Here is a 27,260-nt window from a genome sequence, read left to right as displayed (position 1 = left end):
GGTTCCTGCTCTGAGAAGCTAGTAGTCCAGGGGAAGATTGATGACAAGGACTTTCTTCTAGAGCCAACAGAGAAAGCCTTCCCCTAGAGCTGATGCCCTGAATATGGACTTCTAGTCTACCAGACTGTGAGAGAATAAACTTCTGTTTGTTAAAGCCATGGTGGTATTTCTGTTATAGCAGCCCTAGGTAACTAAGACATCCTCATTCCCACTCACCTAAACAACAGTACTTGGAAGCCTTCTGTTTTCCAATTTTGGATGAGAAAGCAAAGGATGTCCTTATGAAAATTTTTACTAGGCACAGCATAGGGATGAAGGGTACAGGCTCTGGAGTCAGACAAATATCTGAATCCCTGGTCTGCCCCTTATTAGCCATGTGATTTTGGTTAAGTCATCTGTGAAGTGAGAATGATTGTAGTACCTCCCTCGTAGGGGTGTTGTGAAAATTCAATGTAATAATGTGTGTGAAGCACTAACAGCTGATTTCCTGGCACCAATAAGCACCAGGTTGATGACAGATATTATTATTATTACCTCACTGAACATTTGTTAAGCAATGCCCAACCTTGGTACTAGGTCCTTTTGGAGACGTAAGGAGGAATAAAACATGATCTTTGCCCTTAAGAATATTCGTATGTAGAAATGGGGCAGAGAGGGGATGGCACTTCTTAAACATGTTGTGATTAGTTGCCGAATCAATTTCGACTGATGGTGACCCCAAGTGTGCAGAATAGAACTGCTCCACAGAATTTTCAAGGCTGTGACCTTTTGGAAGGAGTTTGCCAGTCTCTTTTCTGACGCATCTCTGGGTGGGTTTGAACCGGCAACCTGTCAGCCAGCAGTTGAGTGCTTAACCATTTACATCGTTCCGGGACTCCCCTTAAACATAACCACAATAAAGAACAGCAGATTTAGAATACTGTTCAGGTGTTAAAAGAATGTAAAAACATATACTGACTCGAACAGATGTCCGTTATATGTATTTTTAAGAAAAAAAAAAGTCAAAAATTATTTATTAAGAGAAAAAATTGTTACATTACCAACCACACACAGAATCAGCACATATGTATGAGTTACATTCGTCAATGTACTGAAAAACTGCTAAATGGGGTGATTTATGGAGTGGGACTAGTATTGCAGGGAAGACAAAGGAGCTTTAATTTTACAACATTTTGTCTTATTTTACAGCAACCATGCATTATCCCTAAAATACAAAAAAAGAAATAATTAAAAATACACCTATTTGTTGGGCCCTGCAGCAGATAAGTGAGGGGAAGGTCATGCTATGGGCTAGACTAGTCATTAGAGCAAAGGAAGAGATTGAGTTTGGTTTGTGGGATCCCACCAGAGGAGGGAGGATTTGAATGGGACCTTGGAGGATGGGCAGGAGATTTTGAGGAGGCTGTGGGAGCGGGGGGTGGAGATTAGCACAGTGGGTCCCAGGAACAGGGTAGGGTACTCATTAAAGTACAGCGTGAATTCAGAGGGTGAGTTTTTCTGTGGGTTTGGAGCAAAACGTAGAGTATAGAGAGATTAGATACAGAGAGAGATGAGGCACAGAGATCAGTATTAAGAGGGCTAAGATAGGTGCCAGATCTTAGGGCGGTTTAAGGAAAGTGACAAGATTGTGGATTTAAAATGGATTTAATTAAAAAAATTTTTTTTTTTTTAGGTGAGGAAAGGAGTGAAAACTACTATTTCATAAAGATGATTCTAGAAATAGTATGTTGGATACTACTAGGGTTATATGTGGGGGCCGGGATGGGGGAATAAGAACCTGCTTAATCAAGAAGGGGGCACAAAGGCTAAGTATTAATGTGAAATATGATAGTTAAAATTTGAACACCTGGAGCTTGAGATTCCATCATGACCCACAATAACCCCGCCATAGTTTTCTCATTGTGTAAATGGGTAAAATAATAGTATCTGTCTCATCTAGTTGTTGGGAAGACTAACGATAACAACAACAGCAGCAATAATAATAGCTAATGCTTACATAGTGCTTGGTATGTACCAAGTACTGTTCTAAGCACTTTAAATATTTTTAAAATAATTTATTTTTGTTATTGTTGAGAATATATATAGCAGAACATACACCAATTCAACAACTTCTTCATGTACAATTCAGTATGACATTGGTTATATTCTTCAAGTTGTGCAGCCATTTTTACCCTCCTTATGAGTTGGAATTGACTCAAAGGCAGTAGGTTTTTTGGTTTTCCAGATTGTTCTTCCCATTAACATAATTTCACTGCCTCTTAAGCTTCCTATCTGCAGGGTAGTGAATTACTTGATATGGCTCATCTAAGCATAGTCTTTGTGATCCCCAAATAATGATTGGGCGGACTATGCAGATAAGGTGTTTATGGCCCACCAAAGTGATTGGACAGTCTGCTAATAGTGCCAGTAAGGTGCACGGGAACCTTCTGTGGTGGGACCATGCAAATAAGCTGTAGGGAACCCTAATGAGGGGATTAGTCAGTTTTGACATCCTGCTAGACTTAAAATGAGCAAATCCCAGAGAGGGGCCTCATAATCATCAACAAGAAGAGTCAGGAGTAGAGCATGTCCTTTGGGTATAGGGTCCCTGAACTGAGAACCTTGTAGACCCAGGAGACTGAGAGAGAGCTGTAACGCCAGAGACGATGAGAGGCAGCAGTAGAACCAGGAGATTGGTGTAGATGGCGCAGTGGGCTTCCCTGTGAGGCAGCTACAGTGGGCATGCTGACCCACAGAGTGAGAGCTGAGCAGTTTCAGGCTGAGATTTACTGGTGGAGTAGAGTGCCTCTGGACAGGTATTAGTGGAGCTAAAGAGCTTTGTAACACTTGCATGAGCAGCACACAGGTCAGGCCAAGGGGCCGAGAGAGAGGCCTGCCTGTGGGCCCAGCCGAGAAGCTATCCTGACCAAAGAACTGTATCCTGAGTTGTTCCTGATGCTGAATTGTTACCTGTTACTTCACCTAACAACAACAACTTCCCTAATAAACCCCATAACTGTGAGTATAGTCTGTGAGTTCTGTGTGGCCATTGTAACGAATTACCGAACCCAGCAGAGAAGTACAGAGTGCTGTGGGAGGGACGACTCGTGTCAGATTGGTAAAAAAGGTTGGAGAGAAGAGGTATGTCTGACCTCCACCTCACAGGAATCAGCCCTGGTCTGATGCTGATCTTGGTTCTCTCTCCTCCCCCTTGTGAAGTTAGAAGAGGTCCGACACCACATTTTCACACTAACCTTTCAAGTTGCTGTTGTCGGTTTGATCCCGTATGGATAGTTGTTAAAGAGAGCACAATGCTTAAGACAGACATTCTTTACTAATTTAAATTATTGTTTAGCTTAAAGAAGACTTCAGGGGATATTTTTGGTTTAAGGTTTAAAGATTATCTCGGGGCAGTAGTTTAGGGATTCATCCAGCCTCAATGGCTCCAAAGTTTACATATTTTAATTTAAGATTTAATCCCTATGTCAGCTCTAAGAAAAGGGTAGTATCGTTCTTCCGATATTACAGATAAGGAATCTAAGGCACAGAAAGTTTAAGTAATTTGCCCAAAGTCACAGGATAGCATGTGTGGGACTGAGGATTCAAACTCAAGCAGTGAGTCTCCATTGTTGGCACCCTTAGCCCTTTCATTGTTACTGTCTCTGGCTTAGTTCTGTACTTGGCGTGTTAAAGCGCTTTAAGAGCTGTTAGTTGATATAATACACATGATGTAAAGCAAGAATTTAGAGATTTAGGATTGGAGTTTAGGCAAAATCCCAGACTGATGGATCATCTCATGATCCCTTTAGGGCTGTTTCATAGAGCGACAGTAGATAAGCTCACCAAAGAAGAATATGTAAAATAAAAATGAAAAATCATTATTAAAGAAAATAGAGCAAGAACTGCCAGAGAAGTAGAGGAAGAAGGTGGCAGAGGGAAGAAGCCACATGAGTGGACTGCCTGTGTCATCCAGTGCAGAAGACTAGTTACGAGAGTGGATCTGAGAAACTGCCACTGGTCCAGCAACCAGGTCATTGGTGAACTTGGACAGAACAGCTTCAGTAGCACAGTAGAGATGGAATCCAGAGGTACAAAATTGAGGAATACATGGGAGGTGATGAACTATAGGTGGCCCATTGTAACCTGTCCGTTCAAGGAATTTAGCAAGGAAACCTTGGGTTTGAGGAAGATCCAGGTACTCGGTCGCCATCGAGTTGACTCCGGCTCATGGCAACCCTGTGTGTCTCAGAGTAGAACTGTGCACCATAGGGTTTTCATGGCTGTGAACTTTTTTGGAAGCATATCACCAGGCCTTTCTTATGAGGCATCTGTGGTGGACTCCAGCTTCAACTTTTTGGTTAGCAGCCAAGCACTTTAACCGTTTGTACCACCCAGGCAATCCATAAGGTCCAGGTTAAAAAACCAAAACCAAACCAGTTGCTGTGGAGTTGATTCAGACTCTTAGTGACCCCTTTTGGAAGCAGATCTCTAGGCCTCTCTTCCAGGATGTTCCTGGGTGGGTTTGAACTACCAACCTTTTGGCTAGCAGCCAAGTACATTAGCCATTTCCACCACCCAGGGACTCTGTAAGGTTCAGGTAGAGAGAGTGATACTAAAGAAGTGAAAGAGAGGAAAGGGACGAGTGCAAGGTCTGGGGAGAAGGCGGTGATGGGAGGGTGGTGTTGTAGTAACCCTTCTTCAAGTGGAATGGAAGAAAGGATGACGGAATAGAAACAAATGTGGCTGAAGGGGATAAGGGTTGAGTAAGTTCACCTCCGGAGGTCTGCATTTTTTCAGTCAACTGGGATGCAGTGAAAAGAAATTCATGGACAAGTAACTCTGGCTTCTGAGAGGCTGACGCTAGGGATTGTTGGTTTGGGAGGAAAATTTGAAAGAATGACGTAAGTCTCTCATCTAAAACAATACAACCTGACACATTTGCCAGGATGTGTCTCCAGGCAGGAAATTAATTCATTGAAGTGAAAAGTAGTGGTACAAAAAAGAGGAGGAGAATGGAATTAGACAAAGGGAAACTTGACTGTAGTTGAAAGACGATTTAGATAACGGATTTAATGGTTCCCAGAACAACTTCCCAGGGGGAAACCTGAGTGGTGAGAAACAGCCTGGATTTGGTTAAAACTGAACCACCAGGGTACCAGGAAACCTTCTGTAGAAAGGAGTTGTCCAGCAGAGTAGCAGAGAGACCTCTGGATTAACTGCTGCTCCTTTTAAGGTCTTCTTTAGTCTTCAGTTTAACTAATTATTTCTAGAAAGATTTTTATTTGGAAAGACCTTGTGGTGTATTTCAGCAGACTTATTGTAATTACAAGAGGTGGAGTTGGAGAGAAGGACGAAAGCAATCTAGTACAAAAATCGATCAACACTACCCCCATGAATCCATAGGTGGGTCTTTAAAAGGATGTTAGTAAAGTCTGTGTAGCATATTTAAGTAGGCATAATATGCTTGTGTTCAGTTGTTCCCCACAGGGTTGGCTACATAGTTTGTGGGGCACACTGCAAAATGAAAATACGTGACCCTTTGTTCAAAAAAGCAGGAATGCTGTTAAAGGCAATAAGTGTAAAGCTTTTTCTTCTCTTCCACAGTCTGTCTGTCTGTCTTGACTTGTCATGGGGTTTTTCTGTTTGCTATTTAATGTCATTCTAAGTGAAGAAAAACTAAAAATTTAAATTATTAGCATGAATTTTACAGTTCATCTTTATATTGTACAATACCAGCTTTAAATACAAATATATGAGCATTTAACTCATGCAGAATTATAAAATCACAATTCGTATTTTGTAGCTGGTACACGCATGTACATGTTGTTCTTACCAGAACAGTGGAAACACTGTGTGAAACTAACTCAGCTACTTTTATTTCATTTCTTGATATGCGTGCATTCTATGAACACTTTCTCCCTTTAGATGACAGATGCCTAAGAAAGAACTGAGAGAAGAGAAACTATGTATTGCCCTATCTTTCCCTTCCCTTCTATTTCATTATTTTCAGTATAAATGGTTGGCTAGTACAGGGAGGTAACAAGGCTAAGAGAGGCTATGATGGGGTTCCTTGGTTGCTTAGTTCTCAGAATACTACTGCCTTCTTTCTGTGTGTGAAGCACGTTCTGGTTCTAACAGGAAGCGTGGCCTCTTAGAGCTGTTTGTACCCACCCTCCTGCTTACACAGTTGTATTTGAAACACCCATAACTTGAAATCGCTTTGAGTCTCATTGAACTCCGCCACATCGTGAGTCCACCAGAATTCTATGCTCATGGGGCATCCCAAATGCTATATTGAATGGTGTGGCAAGGAATGGTGGACACTTACTATGCAGATCTCCTCTGTTCAATGAGCATGCTCCGTTGTCCCATCAGACTTACAAAACACAAGTTCAGAGGTAGAACTATTAAGAATTTCAAGATGGTGACAGCAGAGCATTAAACCAGGTATAAGGCCTTTCTCAGCTTGGGGGCCTGTGTGACTTCACAGGTCATATGTCCATGAAGATGGCCCTGGTTCTCAGAAGTCAGAGAGTTTTTAGGCTTGATTTTCCCTGTGGTCCAAAAGACTCAGTTTCATTACTGAAGTTAGCAATGAGTCAGGTTTGTCTGTGGTTCCCTGGGACCCTCTCCTGACCACCCAGCAGTGTCATTTTTGTCTTTCAAAAAATTAAAAAAAATTTTTTGGTGAAAATAAACACAGCAGATCATATACCCATTCAACAATTTCTACCTGTACAGTTCAGTGACATTCGTTATGTTTGTCATGTTGTGTCACCATTCTTGCCATTTCTCCCCATATTATTTCACCACCATTGACTTAGACTTACTTTAGAGTTACTGTTGTCAATTCCATCTGATATAGATAATTCTTTAAAAGAGCATAATGCTCAAGGAGTACATTCTTTACTAATTTAGCTAAACTGTTGTCTGGTTTGAAGATGACTTCAGGGGATAGTTTCAGTTTAAGATTCAAAAATTTTCTCAGGACAAGAAATTTGAGGGTTGCTCCAGCTCCAAAGGGTCCAGTAAGTCCAGATTCTAGAGAAGTAATTTGGAATTCTGTTCCACATTTACCCCACTTTGATCATGACTCATCTTTTGAGTTCTTGATCAAAATGCTCAGTAATGGTATCTGGGCACCATTTAGATTTTCTGGTCTTGTGGCAAAGGAGACAGTAGTTTATGTAGGCAACTAGACATGCAGTCCAGTTCATTTTCTGGTTCCTAGGTCTCCTTCTTCATCTGCTGCTCCCAGTGAATAGAGAACAATTGTTGTATATTGGTCAAATATTTTTTAATCATTCCATTTCTGCTAACATTTCATGTAACTTTTGCCTTTCAAATACTTTCTGAATCACTCTTCATTTCCCCTACCATTGCCTTCATTCATATCACCATCATCATCTATTGTACAGATCCTGTACTTGTCTCTTACCTAGACCCCTGCAGATAGTCCCTTCCCTGTATTCTGCATCTCACCACCAGAGAAATCTTCCAAATAAACCTTTGGTACAAGGCCACCCTGCCTGTTCCAAAGCATTCTTTGACCTCCTGTGGGCTGTGGCTAACAGCAGAGTTCTCGTCCTGATGACTCTGGGATGAAGACTGCATAGAGATAGACTTGGTTTGGTTTACGCACTGCTATGGTTTTTTTATGGGTGCACTGATGTTTCAGCGGTAGAATTCTTGCCTTTCGTGTGGGAGACTCGGGTTTGATTACTGACCAGTGTACCTCCTGTACAGCCACTGCCTGTCTCAGTGGTGGTTTGTGTGTTGCTATGATCCTGAACAGGTTTCAGTCGGTGCTTCCACACTAAAACAGACTGGGAGCAAAGCTTGGTGGTCTACTTCCAAAAGTCATCCAACCCTGTGGATCACAATAGGGTTTGATCTGAAACTGATTTTGGAGATGGCACAGGACCTGGCAGCATTTCGTTCAGTTGTGTCTGGGGTTGCTGTAAGTTGGGAGCCAACTTGAAGGCCGCTGACAACAACAACATGGTGTTTTAGGAAATTTGAGCCAATTCTAAACATCTGGGACGTTTTACCCATTGAAATACAGTTTTGAAAAAGTAGAGATCTGGCTACTCTGGGCTTTGGCTTTTGTTTTCTCATGCTGTAGTGGTGCTCTATAGAATAAGACAAGCTGGATGTAGAGAGGAGAGTGTTTGGGTTTACTTTTTGGGCTGAGTGGTTCTTCTGGCAAAATCTTCACTTTCAGTTCTGTAAATTTAAACAGGTATTTGCCTTTTGTTCTCTGGGAACAATGAGAAGCAATCCGAATGCTGATATTTTAGTCTGAGATCTTTGCTGTTCTTAATATAAATTGGGGATATGCTTTGTAGTAGTGTTTGGTTGCTTTTTTTTTTTTTTTTTCCTTATAGGAGAACTATTTCTGACCAGTGTCACCACTGTGTCACCTTGTGACCACAGACGTTCAAAATTTTCCATCATCTAATCCTGACCTCTGCCAACTGGGAGTGCTTTAAGTTTCCTAAACCTTGCTATTTTTCCTATCGCTCATCTCTTTCCTCAAGGCCCACTTAAAGCGGTTCACCAGGAAACCTCTGCTGAGAGTCTCAGTAAGATCAGCCCAGGAGCTCTGCAGGAATCAAATAATTCTCTCTATTTTAATTTTAAATGCTCAAGTACCAAGTGGGTAGTGCCTAGGTTGTTCTTGAGGGTTCCTTCCAGCCTAGTGATTTTGAGATGCTCTGACTCTTGAAATGCCTGTACCATTTAAAAAAGTTAATTAATTAACTTGCCACACATTGGGGATCTGGTTGTTGTATTGTACTTTGTGATGGGGACTTTACTTATACTTTCTTGGTTCATTCTCTAGCATCCTCTCCATTTTGCAGATGAGGAAACTCAGAGCTTTTTCCAAAACTGGCACTCTAAATGGCTTATCTCTGGATATGTCTTAATTCTTTAAAGAGATTATATACTTGTTGAAGACAATAACTGTGGTTTTGTTGCTAGGATGTACTATGCAGTAGGCCGTCAGTAAATATTTATGTGATGAGAGTTACAGTTTATTCAACCAATGTGCATTGAGGCCTATACCAGACTCCATGGAAATACAAAGATGACTCAAATATAAAAGATGTATATAGGACTGTTCCCTGTGCACAAACACAGTATAGAGTTTTGGATTTTGGGCTCTGAAGTTAGAGGGGCCCATAGTTGTGTCTCAGTTTCTTCATTTGTAAAGTGAGGACAATAATAGTACATACTTTGTAGCAGCTTTCAACTGAGGGTGATTTTGTCCCTAAGGAGTCATTTGGCAATGTCTGGAGACATTTTTAGTTGTCACAATTTGGGGGAAGGTGTTACTGGCATATAGTTGGTAGAGGCCAGAGGTGCTGCTCAGCCTCCAACAATGCACAGGACAACCCCCCCATAATAGAAAATTATCTGGCCTAAAGCGTCAGTAGTGCTGAAGTTGAGAAACGCTGCTTTATAGGGTTGTGAAGATGAAACAAGATAATACGTTGAGATTGCTATAGTTAACTATTGTGTTAAGAAAACCGTCTCAAAGACTGCAGAATAAGCCTTTGAGAAGGTGAACCCCAAAAGACTTAATTTCAACAACAGCTGTGATACTTGCCTTATGCTAGGGATTCATGCTGTCCTGGTCAGAATTGGTAGGTAGCACACTCGCTGGAGACTGTTTGTGTTACATTGTGTACTAACATGAGCTGGCGTGAATTTGTCAGAGCTGTAAAAACATTTATTAATTTTTAAGGTGTTCTTGATAAACTTCCTGTTGGCTTAAGTCGTTTGTTCTGCAGAGATAATTTTGGCATGTGGGTTTTTAATCCTCTGATGGAAAATGTTTCGGTTTGTGGATTTCCAAAATATGTTCTAATAAGTGGTATACGAAAAGTTTTTATTTTCGCATCAAGAGGCTTCATGTTTTTGTAGCTCCGGATTTCAAACAAAGCTGCCTTTTCCCTGGTTGACTGCCTTTTTACCTCCCTATTGCATAATATTTTGGAATCTGTAGCAGTTTAGTGGAGAGATTTTGGGTGCCGTTGGAATTTCTATCTATTGTTTGTTGTGGATTTGCACTTGGGATTTATTTATTTTTGGTAACTATATGGTACAGTGGCTAAGAGCTCGGCAGTTCGAATCCACCAAGCCACTCCTTGGAAACCCTGAGTTCTACTCTGTCCTGTTGGGTCACTATGGGTTGAATTGACTCGATGGCAACGAGTTTGGTTTTTAATGATAAAAGTAGTATATGCAACTTATAGAAGATTTGAAAAGTATAGGAAAAGTATAGGGAAAAAAAAAGTCATCAACAATCCTACCACACAGAGGTACAGCTACCGTAGGCGTGTTTCCTGTTTTTTCCATGCATGTATTTATTTCATTACATGGCAATGACTAAGGCCAAAGGTGAAGAAACTGAAGATTTTTTTACCAACTTCTGCAGTCTGAAATTGACCGAATATGCAATCAGGATGCATTGATAATTACTAGAGATTGGAATGTGAAAGTTGGAAACGAAGAAGGATCAGTAGTTGGAAAATATGGCCTTGGTGATAGAAATGATGCCGGAGATCGCATGATAGAATTTTGCAAGACCAATGACTTCTTCATTGCAAATACCTTTTTTCACTAACATAAATGGCGACTATACCGGTGGACCTCACCAGATGGAATATGCAGGAATCAAATCAGCTGTATCTGTGGAAAGAGATGATGGGAAAGCCCGATATCATCAGTCAGAACAAAGCCAGGGGCCGACTGCAGAACAGACCGTCAATTACTCATATGCAAGTTCAAGCTGAAACTAAAGAAAATCAGAACAAGTGGATGAGAGCGAAAGTACGACCTTGAGTATATCCCACCTGAATTTAGAGACCATCTCAAGAATAGATTTGACATGTTGAACACTAATGACTGAAGACAAGATGAGCTGTGGAATGACATCAAGGGCATCAAACATGAAGAAAGCAAGAGGTCATTAAAAAGACAAGAAAGAAAGAAAAGACCAAAATGGATGTGAGAAGAGACTCTGAAACTTCTCTTGAACGTCAAGTAGCTAAAGCAAAAGGAAGAAATGATGAAGTAAAAGAGTTAAACAGAAGATTTCAAAGGGTGGCTAGAGAACACAAAGTATTATAATGACATGTGCAAATAGCTGGAGATAGAAAACCAAAAGGGAAGAACATGTTCTACATTTTTCAAGCTGGAAGAACGGAAGGAAAAATTCAAGCCTTGAGTTGCAATATTGAAAGATTCTGTATGGAAAATACTAAACGATTCAGGAAGCATCAAAAGAAGATGGAAGGAATACACAGAATCACTATACCAAAAAGAATTGATCGATATTCAACCATTTCAGGAGGTACCATATGAGCAGGAACCAGTGGTACTAAAGGAAGAAGTCCAAGCTGAACCAAAGGCATTGGCAAAAAACAAGGCTTCACAAATTGTCAGAATACCAATTGAGATGTTTCAGCAAACGCATGCAGCACTGGAAGTGCTCACTCGTCTATGCCAAGAAAATTGGAAGACAGCTACCTGGCCAACCGACTGGAAAAGATCCATATTTATGCCTATTCCTAAGAAAGGTGATCCCACTGAATGCAGAAATTATCGAACAATATCATTAATATCACACACAAGTAAAATTTTCCTGAAGATCATTCAAAAGCAGCTGCAGCAGTGTATCGACAGGGCACTGCCAGAAATTCAAGCCGGATTCAGAAGAGAATGTGGAACCAGGGATATCATTGCTGATGTCAGATGGATCCTGGCTGAAAGCAGAGAATACCAGAAAGATGCTTCCCTGTGTTCTATTTACTATGCAAAGGCATTTGACTGTATGGATCATAACAAATTATGGATAACATTGCGAAGAATGGGAATTCCAGAACACTTAATTGTGCTTATGAGGAACCTATGTATAGATTGAGTCAGTCATTCAGACAGAACAAGGGGATACTGCATGGTTTAAAATAAGGAAAGGTGTGTGTCAGGGTTGTATTGTTTCACCATACCTATTCAGTCTGTATGCTGAGACAATAATCCAAGAAGCTGGACTGTATGAAGAAGAATGGGGCATCAGGATTGGAGGAAGACTCATTAACAACCTGTGATATGTAGATGACACAACCTTGCTTGCTGAAAGTGAAGAGGGCTTGAAGCACTTACTAATGATGATCAAAGACCACAGCCTGCAGTATGGATTACACCTCAGCATAAAGAAAACAAAAATCCTCACAAGTGGACCAATAAAGGGCATTATGATAAATGGAGAAAAAATTGATGTTGTTAAGGATTTCATTTTACTTGGATCAATCAACACCCATGGAAGCAAAAGTCAAATCAAAAGACGCATTGCATTGGGCAAGCCTGCTGCAAAAGTCCTCTTTAAAGTGTTGAAAAATAAAGATGTCACCTTGAAGACTTAAGGTGTGTCTGACCCAAGCCATGGTGTTTTCATTGGCCTCCTATGCATGTGAAAGTTGGACGGTGAATAAGGAAGACCAAAGAAGAATGGATGCCTTTAAATTGCAGTGTTGTTGAAGAATATTGAATATTCCATGCACTGCCAAAAGAACGAACAAATCTGTGTTGGAAGAAGTACAACCAGAATGCTCCTTAGAAGCAAGGATGGCAAGACTACCTCTCACATACTTTGGACGTGTTGTCAGGAGGGATCAGTCCCTGGAGAAGGACATCATTCTTGGTAAAAGTAGAGGGTCATCAAAAAAGAGGAAGACCCTCAATGAGATGGATTGACACAGTGGCTCCAACAGTGGGCTTAAGCGTTACAACATTTGTGAGGATGGTGCAGGACCAGGCAGTATTTTGTTCTGTTGCGCATAGGGTTGTAATGAGTTGGAACTGACTTGATGGCACCTAACAACACTTATTCCATAGTTGAAATATTCTGAGCATATAATTTTGTGTTCCACTTTTTTTTTTCTTTGCTTAGCATTATTTAATTTGCATTTCCTCATACTATTAAAATATCTGTAAACTCTGTATTTCTGAGGACTTGTAAAATTCCACCTGTGGGCATTTCATAATTTATTTAGTCCCACTGTAGAGCATATAGCCTGTTTTTGATGAACCTATGTATGCTATCAGCAGTTTCTGTATTTTAGATCTTTCACATCTTTGTAATAGATGATTAGAAGTCATAGGGTGATATTCTTTTTTTTTTTTTTTTAATTAATTTTTATTGTGCTTTAAGTGAAAGTTTACAAATCAGGTCAGCCTCTCATACAAAAATTCACATACACCTTGCTATACACTCCTAATTGCTCTCCCTCTAATGAGATAACACCGTTCTTCCCTCCACTCTTTCTCCTCGTGTCCATTCGGATAGCTTCTGGCCCCCTCTGCCCCCTCATCTGCCCTCCAGACAGGAGATGCCAACATAGTCTCATGTGTCTACTTGAGTCAAGAAGCTCATTCTTCACCAGTATCATTTTCCATCCTGTATTCCAGTCCAATCCCTGTCTGAAGAGTTGGCTTTGGGAATGGTTCCTGTCTTGGGCTAATAGAAGGTCTGGGGACCATGGGCTCTGGGGTCCTTCTAGTCCCAGTCTGACCATTAAGTTTGGTCTTTTTATGAGAGTTTGGGGTCTGCATCCTACTGCTCTCCTGCTCCCTCAGGGGTTCTCTGTTGTGTCACCTGTCAGGGCAGTCATCGGTTGTAGCCGGGCACCATCTAGTTCTTCTGGTGTCAGGCTGATGTAGTCTCTGGTTTATGTGGTACTTTCTGTCACTTAGGCTCATAATTACCCAGTGTCTTTGGTGTTCTTCATTCTACGTTGCTCCAGGTGGATTGAGACCAATTGATGCATCTTAGATGGCTGCTTGTTAGAGTTAAGACATAGGGTGATATTCTTGTTTTAATAATGTTTGGTGATTTTCTCCCAGAAAGGCATTTGGCCTTTCTTTTTATTTATTTGATATTAATGAGGTCAAACATGTTTATATGATTAGTGCTGTATTTCTTATTTAACAAACTGTTCATATCCTTTGCCCATTTTATGTCTTGGGAATTAGTATTTTCCTCATTGTTATAAACTCTAGTTCATGTATTTCACTTATTAACCCTTTGTCATAGTTATTGTAGATGTTTTCCCCAAGGTGTTTTTTTTTCCTAATTTTCGTTTAGCTTGTCTTTTAATTTTTTTAGTGATATAAACCCATTGCCATTAAATCTATTCCAACTCAAAGACCTTATAGGTCAGAGTTGAACTGCCCCATAGGGTTTCCAAGGAGTGGCTTGTGGTTTGGTTAACAGCCATAACACTTAACCACTGCGCCACCAAGGCTCCTTTAGTGATAGAGACATTTAAAATTTTTATATAGCCAAATCTATTGTTATTCTTCTTTTTCACCTAGGTCTTCAACCGTTCTCTGTCCGTACTGAAATTAACCTTTTTGCTTTGGAAGTCACTATATTGAGTAACGGGTGTTTAAAATTATATCCCAAAGTAGGCCACTGCAGTTTCCTAATAAGGATAAATGGGTCTCAAGTGCTTAGTTTCATGTGGGTGCCCAGTATGTACCGTGGAAAGACACCTTCATACCTTTTTATTTGTGTGTGTCTGTGCATGTATGTGTGCTGTGTTAGAGAGAAAGGAAAAATGAATAGAGAAAGTTGGTGAGAAAGGACAAGGCTCTTGTTTGCCTCCTCAAGATGTCTGAGGAACCAGGACCAGCAGCTTGCTCAGCAAACTGTGGCTGTGCCATAAATATGTATTTGTTCAGTGCATAAGAAGGTAGACTGAGCAGAGATGTGACCCAGTTCCACCCACTCCTCATTCTCTATGGAGCTCTTAAGTTTTGTCCTTTTAGGCTCCAGGCTTTCTGTTGCTCAGCCTCATCGAAGTTCCTCCCTCCTTGCCCTGTGAGTGGACTGATGTAGCCTGTTGCAGTTCACTACCCCAAGCCTAAAGAGGGAGGTAGCAATAACAAATAGCACTTGGATGTTTTACTAGGTCCTATCCTATCACAGGGTTTTTTTTTTTTTTTTGCTGCTCACCTCAACCTTATGAGGTTAAGTACTATTTTCATCTCCATTAAATTAGAAGAAACCACCACTCAATAGAAGCGTAATTAAAATCCAGAGCTTCTCATTCCAGGGCTGAGCTACTTATGAAACAATTCTGTCATTGTAATTTCTTGGCAGTGCTCTTGGGCAGAGGATAGCAGCAACTGTCTTAGATTTTGAAGTCAGACATACCTTGGATGGAATCCCAACTTAGTCATGTCTTAGCATTGTGACTTTGTTATGTATCCAGCTGGAGCCCAGGTTTTCCCATCTATAAAATGTAAATAACAATGCTACCTTGTAGGGATATTAAACCAAAAAACCAAACCCATTGCTGTCGAGTCAGTTCCAACTCATAGTGACCCTGTAGGACAGAGCAGAACTGCTCCATAGAGTTTCCAAGGAGCAGTCGGTGGATTTGACCTGCTGACCTTTTGGTTAGCAGCCAAATGCTTAACCACTGAATCCCCAGGGCTCCTGTAGGGATATTAGAAAGATTAAATTGAAATAATATATCTGAGATGCCTAGCATGGTACCTGGCAAGTTGTGTTGTTGTTGTTGCTGTTATTGTTAGCTGCTGTCAAGTCTACTCTGATTCATGGCAACCTTATATGCAACAAAATGAAACTTTGCCTGGTCCTGCATCATCCTCACAATCACCACCATGTTTGAATCCACTGTTGCAGCTATTGTGAGAATCCATCTTACCGAAGGTCTCCCACTGCTTTGTTGGCCCTCTACTTCACCAAATGTGATGCCCTTCTTCCTCTAGCAGTTGATCCTTCCTGATGATGTGTTCAAAGCAAGTGAGTTGGACAGTGTTCTGTCGTGATCCGTAGGGCTTCATTGGCTAATTTTTGGAAGGCCTTTCTTCTTTGCCTGTCTTAGTCTGGAAGCTCCACTGAAACCTGCCCACCATGGGTGACCCTGCTGGTATTTGAAATACTTCCAGCATCACAACAGCATGCAAACCACCACAGTATAACAAACTGACAGACAGGTGGTGGGAGCACAGTAACCATGGTTTCTAGTATCAGAATCTAAAATGCTGATGTTCTTTTTTGTTTAAAAGTCTTAGAATGACTGATATACCTATTTGGACTTGAGAAATTTTAGTAAATATTATTTATGTTTAAATGCCAGAAGCATTTCTTTATCTGACTTACCTATTTTCCTGTTCATTGGATTTCTTTGTTGTGGATAAGTCCCCTTCTTCCCTGAAGCCTGCTTAGAGAATTTTGTGACGAACCCTCAGCTTAGGACCATACTCACAGCCAAAACAAAACATGTTTTGTCTAAGTGTTCATATAAAAAGCACCGACAGCTCTCTGGAAGAGCAAGAACCCAGGCATTCCTTTACACATAGTTGAAATTTTTGGCATCATTTATGGAGTTATTACTTGTCCATGCTTCAAATATATTCAGGTAACAAAGCAGTGTTTAAAAAAATAAAAAGATTGTAGAAAATCATGACAAAAGACAGATTTGCTGAGTAACCTAGGGGAAAAAAGTTGCCAAGTTAATCTTCACTTTTCATGCCATGGAAAAGTTGGGTTAGATTTGATTAGCCTTTATGATAGACCTTATTAACCACATAAAAAGAACAACACTAATGTTACTTGGAGCTGATTAAATCATTTCTTCCTTAACAATTCCAACATGAGAGTTTTCTTGACATTTAACTTCTACAAATATGACTAGCCAAGCTTTTCCTTTTAAATAAATTGAGCCAATTAATGGTAAATGTTTTTAGCATAGAATCATTTTATAATCTAGTGCAGTCTTGTTTCTATGGAGTTAAAGATTAAACCCTTTGAGAATTATCTTTAAAATAGGTCTGGGGTCTTCTTGGTTTTTTGACCCTAAAGCCATGATTATATTTTCAACAATATATTAACTAAGTATTGGCTATGGGAAAGGTTAAGTTAATGTGAATGGGGCTTTGCTGAGCTAATAACTAACATTTTTGCTCTCTTATTCTCGGAATTTTAGGTCAGTTACCGGGTATTTTTCCATTTTTTCCTGTCTTTTGGTAGGAATAGAAAGACAAGTAGGGAAAAACTTTTGTATATAATTCATATATATTCATACATTGGAGTTGGGTTTTTATGTATATAATTCATGCCGTATGTATATATACTTTATATAAACTGTGGGTAATATAAGTGAAATTTACATGATTTGTAAGTTCCCTTTTATATCCAGAGTTCAAGGATCAAAGTGAGTGAACTGTTGGCTAAATCTTTTTTTTTTTTAAGATAACAAAAATATTATCGAATAAGTATTAAACCAGAATGTGACTCATCACAGGCAATTCGATGAAGAGGCTGTAAAGACAGAAAGGAATCTTTATTTTTAGCCAAGTAGGTGCAAATCAGTTCATACATGTTTTAAGATAAATAATAATTAGTCCTCAAGTAAGAAGCCCCATTTCTTACATATAATGCACCCTAAATTTATCTAGTAATTGGGCTAGCCACCTGTGTTCATTAATTGTCTTTATCCAAAAGGAAGGAAACCCTGGTGGCGTAGAGGTTAAGAGCTACGGCTGCTAATCAAAGGGTTGGCAGTTCGAATCTGCCAGGCGCTCTTTGGAAACTCTATGGGGCAGTTCTACTCTGTCCTATAGGGTTGCTATGAGTCGGACTTGACTCGATGGTACTGGTTTTTTTTTTTTTTTTTTTGGTATCCAAAAGGAAAAATAAATATATTTAAGATGGAATAGTTTTATAATGTGGAGCAAGGCATCTTTAGAAGTTAGGCGCCTAACTTCCCACAGAAACTGGGAGGCAGAGGTGCTAGCTTTCTTTTTTTAATTTTTTTGGTGAAAATATGCATAACAAAATATATACCCATTTAATTTTTTCTACATTTTATGTTCTCTACATTGTACAGTTTAGTGACACTGGTTATATTCTTCCCATAGTGTCACCATTCTCGCTGTCTCTACCCATATAGTCTCACTACCATAACCTTAGACTCTCTGTCCCCTAAACTTCTCCTCTGTGTTTTAGAGTTACTGTTACCAGTTTGATATCATATACGTAGATAATTTTTTAAATGAGTGCACTGCTTCTAATGAAAAATCTTTACTATTTGTGTTAAACTGTTGTTTAGTTTAAAGATGATTTCATGGGATAGTTTTGATTCAAGATTTAAAGATTATCTCAGGACAATAGATTTGGAAATCCCCCCAGTCTCAATGGGTCCAGTAAGTGTGGTTTCTATAAGAATTTGAAATTCTGTTCCACGTTTTTTCTTTTTTGATTAGGATCCATCTATTGGGCCCTTGATTAAAACATTCAGCAGGGGTAGCCAGGCACCATCCTGGTCTTCTGTTCTCATGGCAGTGGAGGTGGTAGTTCATGGAGGCAATTAGACCTGCAGTCCATTTCCTTCTCCAATTCCTGGCTCTCCTTCTTCTTCTACAGTTCCAGGTGAATAGAGACCAATTGTATCTTGGATAGCCACTGGCAAGCTTTTAAGACCTCAGGCACTACTCAACGAACTAGGAAGTAGAACCCAAAACCCAAACCAGACCCATTGCTGTGGAGTCAATCCCAAATCTAATTCCTAACTGCCCCTAGGCTGTAATCTTTACAGGAGCAGATCACCAGCTCTTTTTTCCCATAAAGCAGCTGGTGGGTTTGAACTGCCCACCTTAGAGTTAGCAGCTGAGCACTTAGCCGCTGTGCCACCAGGGCTTCTCTGGAGTAGAACAGAGACTCTAAAAACAATATTCGTTGGCCAGATCTTATGACTCTGGCAAACTTGAGTGCAGGATATTAGAAAACGCCACACCTGATTTTAATGATCAGTAGAAAATTATATTCCTAAAATTCCAGGTCTGTTGTTTGATTTCTTAATTTGCAGCCAAAGTGGACATGGAGGCCATGATAGTGGTGAAGAGAGTAGGTTAAGTATAAGCCCATTGCTGCTGAGTCAGTTCCGACTGATAGCAACCCTATAGGACAGAGTAGAGTTGCCCTATAGGGTAAGTATAGAAGAATAAAATTCTTATTGACTTGACTGTTGACTTACAGGATACAGAGAACTAAAGAATCTGCTCTGTGTTCCTGAGATAATGATCCAGTTGAGTAACTCTGTGTTGATTTTTTCAGCCAAATCATTTTGGCACCAGCCCTTTAAAATAAAGCCTGTATAGTACATATGAGAACCCAGCAAGTTTTACCAGGCATTTCTGTTGCTGGCTGGTTGGCTTATGGAGTAAGTAGGGTAATTAGCTCTCATTAGCACTCCCACAAACTAATGAGTGCGTCTATCTGAGGCTGAGAGGAAATGCCTGCCTGTCTGGCTGGAAACATGGAAGTTCCCATCTGACCTCTTCAGTACAAGCATTATTTGTATTGCAGGCATGGAATACCAACTTGGCAAGGGTAAAATGCACTCACCTCCTCCAATAACTGTAGGCAAAATCTATTGAACAAAGTCAGAAGACTTTCTTAAAAATGATTACAGTGATACCTGTGAGAGTCGGAACTCAGTGGGACTGCTGCCTTGTTTTTCTGGGTTTCGCAAGTTTTCCTCTTTGATAGGGTGCAGTCTTAACCACTTTTCTGTTTTCTCTAGTAGTGGAAAATATTTGAGTTTTCCTTTTCTGACAGGTTTCTGCCTTAACACAGGCTCTGGCTTTCTCAGGTTTCCCTGTATTGTGTCTAAGAAATTTGTTGAGCTGTTGTGTCTTCTTTTTCCTTCTCTCGTGTGTGCAACTGACAAGAACCAGATTAGTCCGAGATGTTGAGCACTGGTAGTCCATAGAACTTGATCCCCTTAGCCTCTTGTCAGCTGTGCTTCAGAGGTTGATCTGTGTCAACAGAGTTCTGGATTATTTACAATCATTGAAGGTGGGGGTGAGGCCTTCCATGGTGATTTCTGGACCCATTCAGGTTAGTGTACCATTGATACTCCTTCTCCCTATGAAATATAGGTCTGTAGCTATAAGGTCGCTATGAGTTGGAACTGACTCGACAGCACTGGCTTTGGTTTTTTTTGGTTTAGTATGAAGGTGGGAGTCAGAAAGGCATAATGAAGGAGACATATTTTTGAGGCTTTGTACACAAGCCTGGAGGAAGTATAGACAGGTAGCAAATGGGCAGAGTTTTACAGGAAAAAACCCTCAACTGAGAATCTGGCAATCTGACCCCGACACTGACTAGCTGTGTGTCCTGGGCAAGTCATTTAAGCAGTATAAAGTCGAGGTGATAATACCAGTTTTCACTCGAAGGGCTGTGAGGGTCAAATGAGACAGTGTGTAAAAAGCTACAAAATATTAAGCAGTATGGTTTTAAATTGAGTTTCTCGTATGGGGTATATTATCTATGTTTTTAACATGCTGAAACCACACCTTCTGGTAATAAGGTATAGATACTGCTCTCTGACTTCCTATCCTATAATATCCCTAACTTGATCCCATGCCCTAAACTAGACTACAGCCTGGATGCATACTAGGTAATTTCTCGAGGTTTTCTGGAAGATGGTGCTGCCTCCTTGGCAAGGTGATAGCAGTAGCTCTAGATTCCTGCTCTGGCCTGCCAGCTGCTTTCTCGGGAATGCAGTAGATAATATAAAAATAAAACAAAACAAAACAAAACTCAAACCTATTGCTGTCAAGTTGAGTCTGACTCATGGTAGCTCCACAAGTTACAAAGTAGAACTGCTCCATAGGGTTTTCTTAGCTATAATCTTTATGGAAGCAGGTTGCCAAGCGTTTCTTCTGTGATGCCACTAGGTGGGTTCAAACTACCAACCTTTAGGTTAGTAACAGAGCGCGAACTGTTTGTATTACCCAGGGACCCAATAATTTCTCACCTCCAGGAATTGTTCCCTGTTACTTAAAGTTTGGTATGTTGATGAGTAAAATGTTCAGGATACATTTTCATACTTCCTTGTGGAATTGGTCTCAGCAGGTCACTTAAGAATGATGATTTCCTGGGATTTTGAGTTATAAAGCAAGTGTATCTTGTGTGGGGTGGGGCATGCTCTGGTGGTTGAGGTTGAAAACCTTAGATCTGGCATCCCGTGCTCTGGTGTTAGTTTAAAAAGCCACATGATGTTGTGATGTGACAATCCTTAACTTTGTTATGTCTCATTCCTCTTTTTTGTGAACTGGCAGTACTTTTGTGCATTATTTAACTCTTGTCCCTCTTGATGGGGTTAGGTTGGTGTTCATAAAGGGCTCTGAGCTGATTATAAAAATTTTACAATTTTTAAACCAAAGGGCTATGTCACAAGTATTATTCAAAGACTGTTTTTGGCCTTCATAGGATCTCTGATATGTAACTTCCTCAGTAGAAATTACAAGATAAATGCCTACACTTAAAGAGAATTGCGCCTGTCAGGAAGCAGACTCCGATACCAGAAGTTGGGTGCAGAATGGTTTTAGGAGTGACCTCTCAGGAGGTATACCTGAAAGGAAGAGAAGAGGCAGGGTTGGGCAGAGGAGAAGCTGGTTCGCAAAGGCATCGCAACTGAAGTCTCAGCTGCTCCTACAAGGAACTCTGGAGCTCGGCTCCGGTGGAGTTCAGAGCTGTCTCCTCAGTTGAGGCAAGAGAGCTGATTCTTTGTATCCCCACATCAGCCAGTCATTGGCTGCTGGGCACCTCCTGGGGGTATGACTTTGGGTGAGGCAGTGTCCTGAAGCTGGCTGAGGGATCTGGCTGTGGAGGGGATGGGTGCATTGGCTCTAAAATGGGGGTCTGGGTGGAGCACTATAGCAGTCCTCTTAAACAAGCCTTAAATAATTTAACCCCTTAAAAAACAAGCAATAGATAGCTCCAAAAGCTCTACAGGTGGTAAGTTTCTTTATCTGCAGAGTTAGAAAATTTGGATCCTTTAGCAAAATTAAACCCTGGTGGCGTAGTAGTTAAGTGCTATGGCTGCTAACCAAAGGGTTGGCAGTTCAAATCCACTAGGCGCTCCTTGGAAATTCTACGAGGCAGTCCTACTCTGTCCTGTAGCGTTGCTATGAGTCGGAATTGACTCGACGGCGCTGGGTTTCGTTTGTTTTTGGTTTGGCAAAGTTGAAGGAAGAGATCGTAACTCCCTTGTTAATTATAAAACAGCCTCTCAGAAGTGTATCTGATGCTTGGTATAACAGGGCCTACCTTCTGTGTTTTTGAAATGGCTAACCCATAATCGAGTAATTTCTTCAGAGCTTTAATGACTGCATGTTTAAAGTATTAATCAAAAGTGTACATAAATGCAAGGGTTTCTGGGACATTTAACTCTTGTCGAATTTGTAGAATTGGTGGATCACCACCACAAAGGTAAGTAAGGAACACAAATCATCTAACCCAGAACCTTCAGGGCACCTAGAGGTTGTAGGGCAAACATAGGAGATGATAGATTCTGTCGAAATTCCAATCACCTGATAAGATATTTTAGTCATAGTAGAGGATAATGGAAGGAGCTCTGGTGGCATAGTGGTTAAAATGTTCAGTTGCCAACTAACTGGAAAGTTGGCGGTTCTAACGCACTAACTGCTCTGTGGGAGAAAGATGTGGTGGTTTGCTTCTGTAAAGATTAAAAAAAAAAAAAATTTTTTTTTTTAAATCCCACTGGGCAGTTCTCCTTTGTCCTGTAGGGTCACAGTCAGTTGGAATCGACTTGATGGCAGCAGTTTTGACTTGGAAGATAATGAGAGGCCTTTGGTGGTACAAATGGTTAATGCACTCACCTGTTAACCAAAAGGTTGGCAGTTTGAGTTCACCCAGAGGTGCTTCGGAAGAAGGGCCTGATGATCTGCTTCTGAAAAATCAGCCATTGAGGGCAATGGAAATGAACAGACACTTCACCAAAGGAGACATGCAAGCGGCCAACAGACACATGAGGAAATGCTCACGATCTCTAGCCATCAGAGAAATGCAAATCAAAACCACAATGAGATACAATCTAACCCCAGCATTACTGGCATAGAACAGTAAAACAGAAAATAACAAATGTTGGAGAGGCTGCGGGGAGATCGGAACTCTTATGCACTGCTAGTGGTGGGAATGCAAAATGATACCACCATTTTGGAAAACGATATGGCGCTTCGTTAGAAAGCTAGAAATAGAAATACCATATGATCCAGCAATCTCACTCCTAGCAATATATCCTAGAGAAATAAGAGTCAACACATGAATAGACGTGTACACCCATGTTCAATGCAGCATTGTTCATAATAGCAAAAAGATGGAAGTAACCAAGGTGTCCGTCAGCAGATGAATGGGTAAACAAACTGTGGTACATACACACAATGGAGTACTATGCAACACTAAAGAGCAATGATGAATCTGTGAAGCATCATGTAACATGGATACATCTGGAGGGCATTATGCTGAGTGAAATAAGTCAATCATAAAAGGACAAATACTGTATGAGACCACTATTGTAAAAACTCATGAAAAGGTTTACATACAAAAAGAAACAATCTTTGATGGTTATGAGGGAGGGGAGGGAGGGGTGAGGATCGAAAAACATTTAATAGATAATAGATAAGTGGTAACTTTGGTGAAGGGTAAGACAGTGCACAATACTGGGGAAGCCAGCACAGCCTGTACAAGGCAAGGCCAAACTCCAAACTCCCTGAGGGTCTGAATTGCTGGGCTGAGGGCTGTGGGGACCATGGTCTCAGGGAACATCTAGCTCAATTGGCATAACAGAGTTTATAAAGAATGTGTTCTACATTCTACTTTGGTGAATAGCATCTGGGGTCTTAAAGGCCTGTGAACGGCCATCTAGGATACTCTGCTGGTCTCATCCCTTCGAGAGCAAGAAAGAATGAAGAAAACTAAAGACACAAGGGAAAGATTAGTCCAGAGGACCAATGGATCACATCTGCCACAGCCTCCACCACACTGAGTCCAGTACAACTAGATGGTGCCTGGCTACCACCACTGACTGCTCTGACAGGGATCACAACAGAGGGTCCCGGACAGAGCTGGAGAAAAATGTAGAACAAAATTCTAACTCAAAAAGAAAGACCAGGCTTGTTGGCCTGACAGAGCCTGGAGAAACCATGAGAGTATGGCCCCTGAACACCCTTTCAGCTCAGTAATAAGGCCACTCCTGAGGTTTACCCTTCAGCCAAAGATCAAACAGGCCCATGGAACAAGACAAGACTAAAGGGGCACACCAGCGTTGGTGCAGGGACTAAAACGTAGGAGGGAACAGGAAAGCTGGTAATAGGGAACTCAGAGTTGAGAAGGGAAAGTATTGACATGTTGTGGGGTTGTTAATGAATGTCATACATCAATGTGTGTACTAACTGTTTGATGAGAAACTAGTTTGTTCTGTAAACCTTCATCTAAAGCTCAATTAGAAAAAAAAATTAGCCATTGAAAATCCTGTGGAGCACAGTTCTACTCTGACAAACATAAAGTCACCATGAGTCAGGGCGGACTCAACGGGAACTGGTAAAAAGAGAATAACGATTTAGGAGTCATATGCCAAAGGGTAAGTTAACATGCTTTGAAAAAAAATGAATCTGTTTTTTGATATTTCCAAAAGCCAGCTGTGCTCAGCAAATGTCTGAAACTGTCTGGCATGGCTTGTGCTGTAAGTGGGGTGAGTAAACGAGGCCAAAGTGATATATAATCTCTTTCCCAACTGCAGATTAAGTCATATCTGCAAAAGTTAACACTGTTCTCTTTCCATATGCTTCTGTCTTCCAGCTTCTAATAATTGGAAGAAGTGGTGGGTCCTGGTCAGCCATCATCTGTGGTTTGAGTGTATTGTAGGGACCAGAGGTGGGGAAGCCGGATGGTTTGGTCCTGGCACAGAACAAAGGCATAGAACGTGTGTTCTGACCAACGGTCTTTACTTTCCAGGGAATCCTCTGTACCCCTACAAAGCACGTGATTCTTTGCCTTCATCTGCATTGCCACCCAGTCATGGTAGATGTTAAGAACTTGTTTCCATCACAGGTTTAGCAGAGAGATATTAAATAGGTCAGTGTTCCTTTTTCAGGAACTGAACAGACTCGAGCTGCCATGGTGACAGGTTCTGTATAAAAACTTACATCTCTGAACCTCTTGGAGGGATGTGACGATTTGGTAATTGAATGTGAAGTACATGATCTGCCAGCCACTTTATTGTATTGGCTGGATATGGGAGATAGCATAAAATAAAAAGTGCTCAAAGTTTCCTCGAATGAGAAGGAAATTAATTTAGCATAGTGACTGCCATACAGAAAAGGCTAAAGATGAGAGTGGCAGGTGTGTGCCCTGCATCTAACTCTTGAGAGCAGAGAAAGGCGAGTAAATGGACAGTTTCTTGGTGTGGTCCCTAGAATCTCTGGTCATCTGATAGCATGAGGGCAGGCATCCTAACTGGGTGCAAGGAAAGTTTTAACTGTGTGCACATCTCCCTCTTGCTTCTCCGTCTTTCTAACGTGCTGGCACATGTGCATTTCTGTGCCTTGTGGAGTGAGGGGGATTACCTTGCTGTATAATTCAGGTGAGGAATCTCTGACTACGACTTTTCATTGTGACTCACTTCTGCAAAGGATGAATAAAGAAGAGTTTCCTGGCCAGGAAGTACTGTACGGTGTAGAGATAAATACTGTTACTATGAGAGAAACTTCTGAAGAACCAGCATTAAAAAAAAAAAGAAAAAGGATAAACGAAGCCTATGAAGAAGATGAAGGACCAGAAGGGTATTGCCTGGAGCTATGGGAGATAAATCATGAATAAGAGAAATGGAAAAGGTCAAATAAAAACATTGTTGTTAGGGCTGGCGGGACTCCCAGGAAAGGGGCCGTACCTATTGGCCCTGGAAAGCAGTGAAAACACTCACTGCCTCCACACACAACTGCCCCACCCTTCTACTGGTTTCCTGTGCCCCCAACCCCCCTTGGCTTTCATTCCTCTGGAGTAGGAGGATCTGACACACGGCCACTGGAGAATGCTGTCTGGCTGTTTTGAAGTGAAACCCTGAAGCGTGGGAGAGCTTCGTTTCCTTTAGAGCTGATGTTGCATAACCTCCCTGAAAGGCAGGGCACTGTGGTTAAGGATACGGGCTTTGGAACCAGGCAGACTTCTGCCATTTTCTAGGGTGTGACTTAAAATGCTGAGCTTCAGAAAAATGGGAATGCTGATGAGATGGGCTGTGTTTCGTAGAGTTATTGTGAAGGCTTTAGCAGAACATAATTTTTTTTTAATGAAGTCAGTGCTCAAAGTGGGTAACTGATTATTACACGGCAGGAGTTGTAACTGAAGGAGTAAAATTCATCTTTCTATATTCTCTGCCTTACCATATAAACTTTGAACGTGAACTCAGCCTCAGCATGGGTCTGGGCTCTATAAGTGGCCCCCTTGGGCACTGGACAGAATGGGTCCTGCACTATTTTTAAATTTCCATGGAGACTGGGTTGCTCTGTTAAGTATATATCAATATTTATTCAATTCCAAAGCATCTACTGTATACAAGACCTCAGATTGATAAGGGTGCAAAATGCAATGTTGAATAAGGACTGTGGGTTAGGCATTCGTATGATGATTTGGGCTTACTATAACTCTGAGAAGGAACCCTGGTGATGCAGTGGTTAACTGCTCAGCTGCTAACTGAAAGGTCTGTGGTTTGAACCCACTCAGCAGGTCCGTCAGAGAAAAGACCTGGCAGTCTGCTCCCATGAAGATTGCAGCCTAGGAAACCCTATGGAGCAGTTCTGCTCTGTCATATAGGGCCTCTGTGAGTCAGAATTGATGGTACACAGCAACAACAACTCAAAGGTAATATAAGTTTTACAGAGATTAAACTTATCCAAGATCAAATAGACCGTAGACTCCCAATTTCACTGAATCGAAGACACATGATAAACGGAGAAAATATTGAAGTAGTGAAGCATTTCATTTTACTTGAGTCCACAATCAACACCCATGGAAGCAGCAGTCAAGAAATCAAATGATATAGTGCATTGGGCAGATCTACTGCAAAAGACCTCTTTAAAGGGTTGAAAAGCAAAGATATCACTTTGAGGCTGAGGTGTGCCTGCCTGACCTAAACCAATTTCAGTCACCTCATATACACACAAAAGCTGGACAATGAATAAGGAAGCCTGAAGAAGAATTGATGCCTTTGAATTATGGTGTTGGTGAAGAGTATTGGATATACCATGGACTACCAGAAGAAGGAACAAATCTGCCTTGGAGGAAGTGCAACCAGAATGCTCCTTAGAAGTGATGGTGAGACTTAGTTTCACATACTTTAGACATGTTATCAGGAGGGACCAGTCCCTGGAAAAGG

General features: G+C 41.0%; 1 protein-coding gene across 8 annotated transcripts in view; it reads left to right on the top strand.

Annotated features, from left to right (window-relative positions):
* The window catches only part of PPFIBP1 (PPFIA binding protein 1), a 211,604-nt gene that overhangs the window by 8,143 nt on the left and 176,201 nt on the right, over positions 1 to 27,260 (top strand). The window lies entirely within an intron of this gene.

The sequence above is a fragment of the Loxodonta africana genome, chromosome 4, assembly GCF_030014295.1.
Source record: "Loxodonta africana isolate mLoxAfr1 chromosome 4, mLoxAfr1.hap2, whole genome shotgun sequence".
In the NCBI taxonomy this organism is placed as follows: Eukaryota; Metazoa; Chordata; class Mammalia; order Proboscidea; family Elephantidae; genus Loxodonta; species Loxodonta africana.
This window is presented reverse-complemented; position numbering and strand designations above follow the sequence as displayed.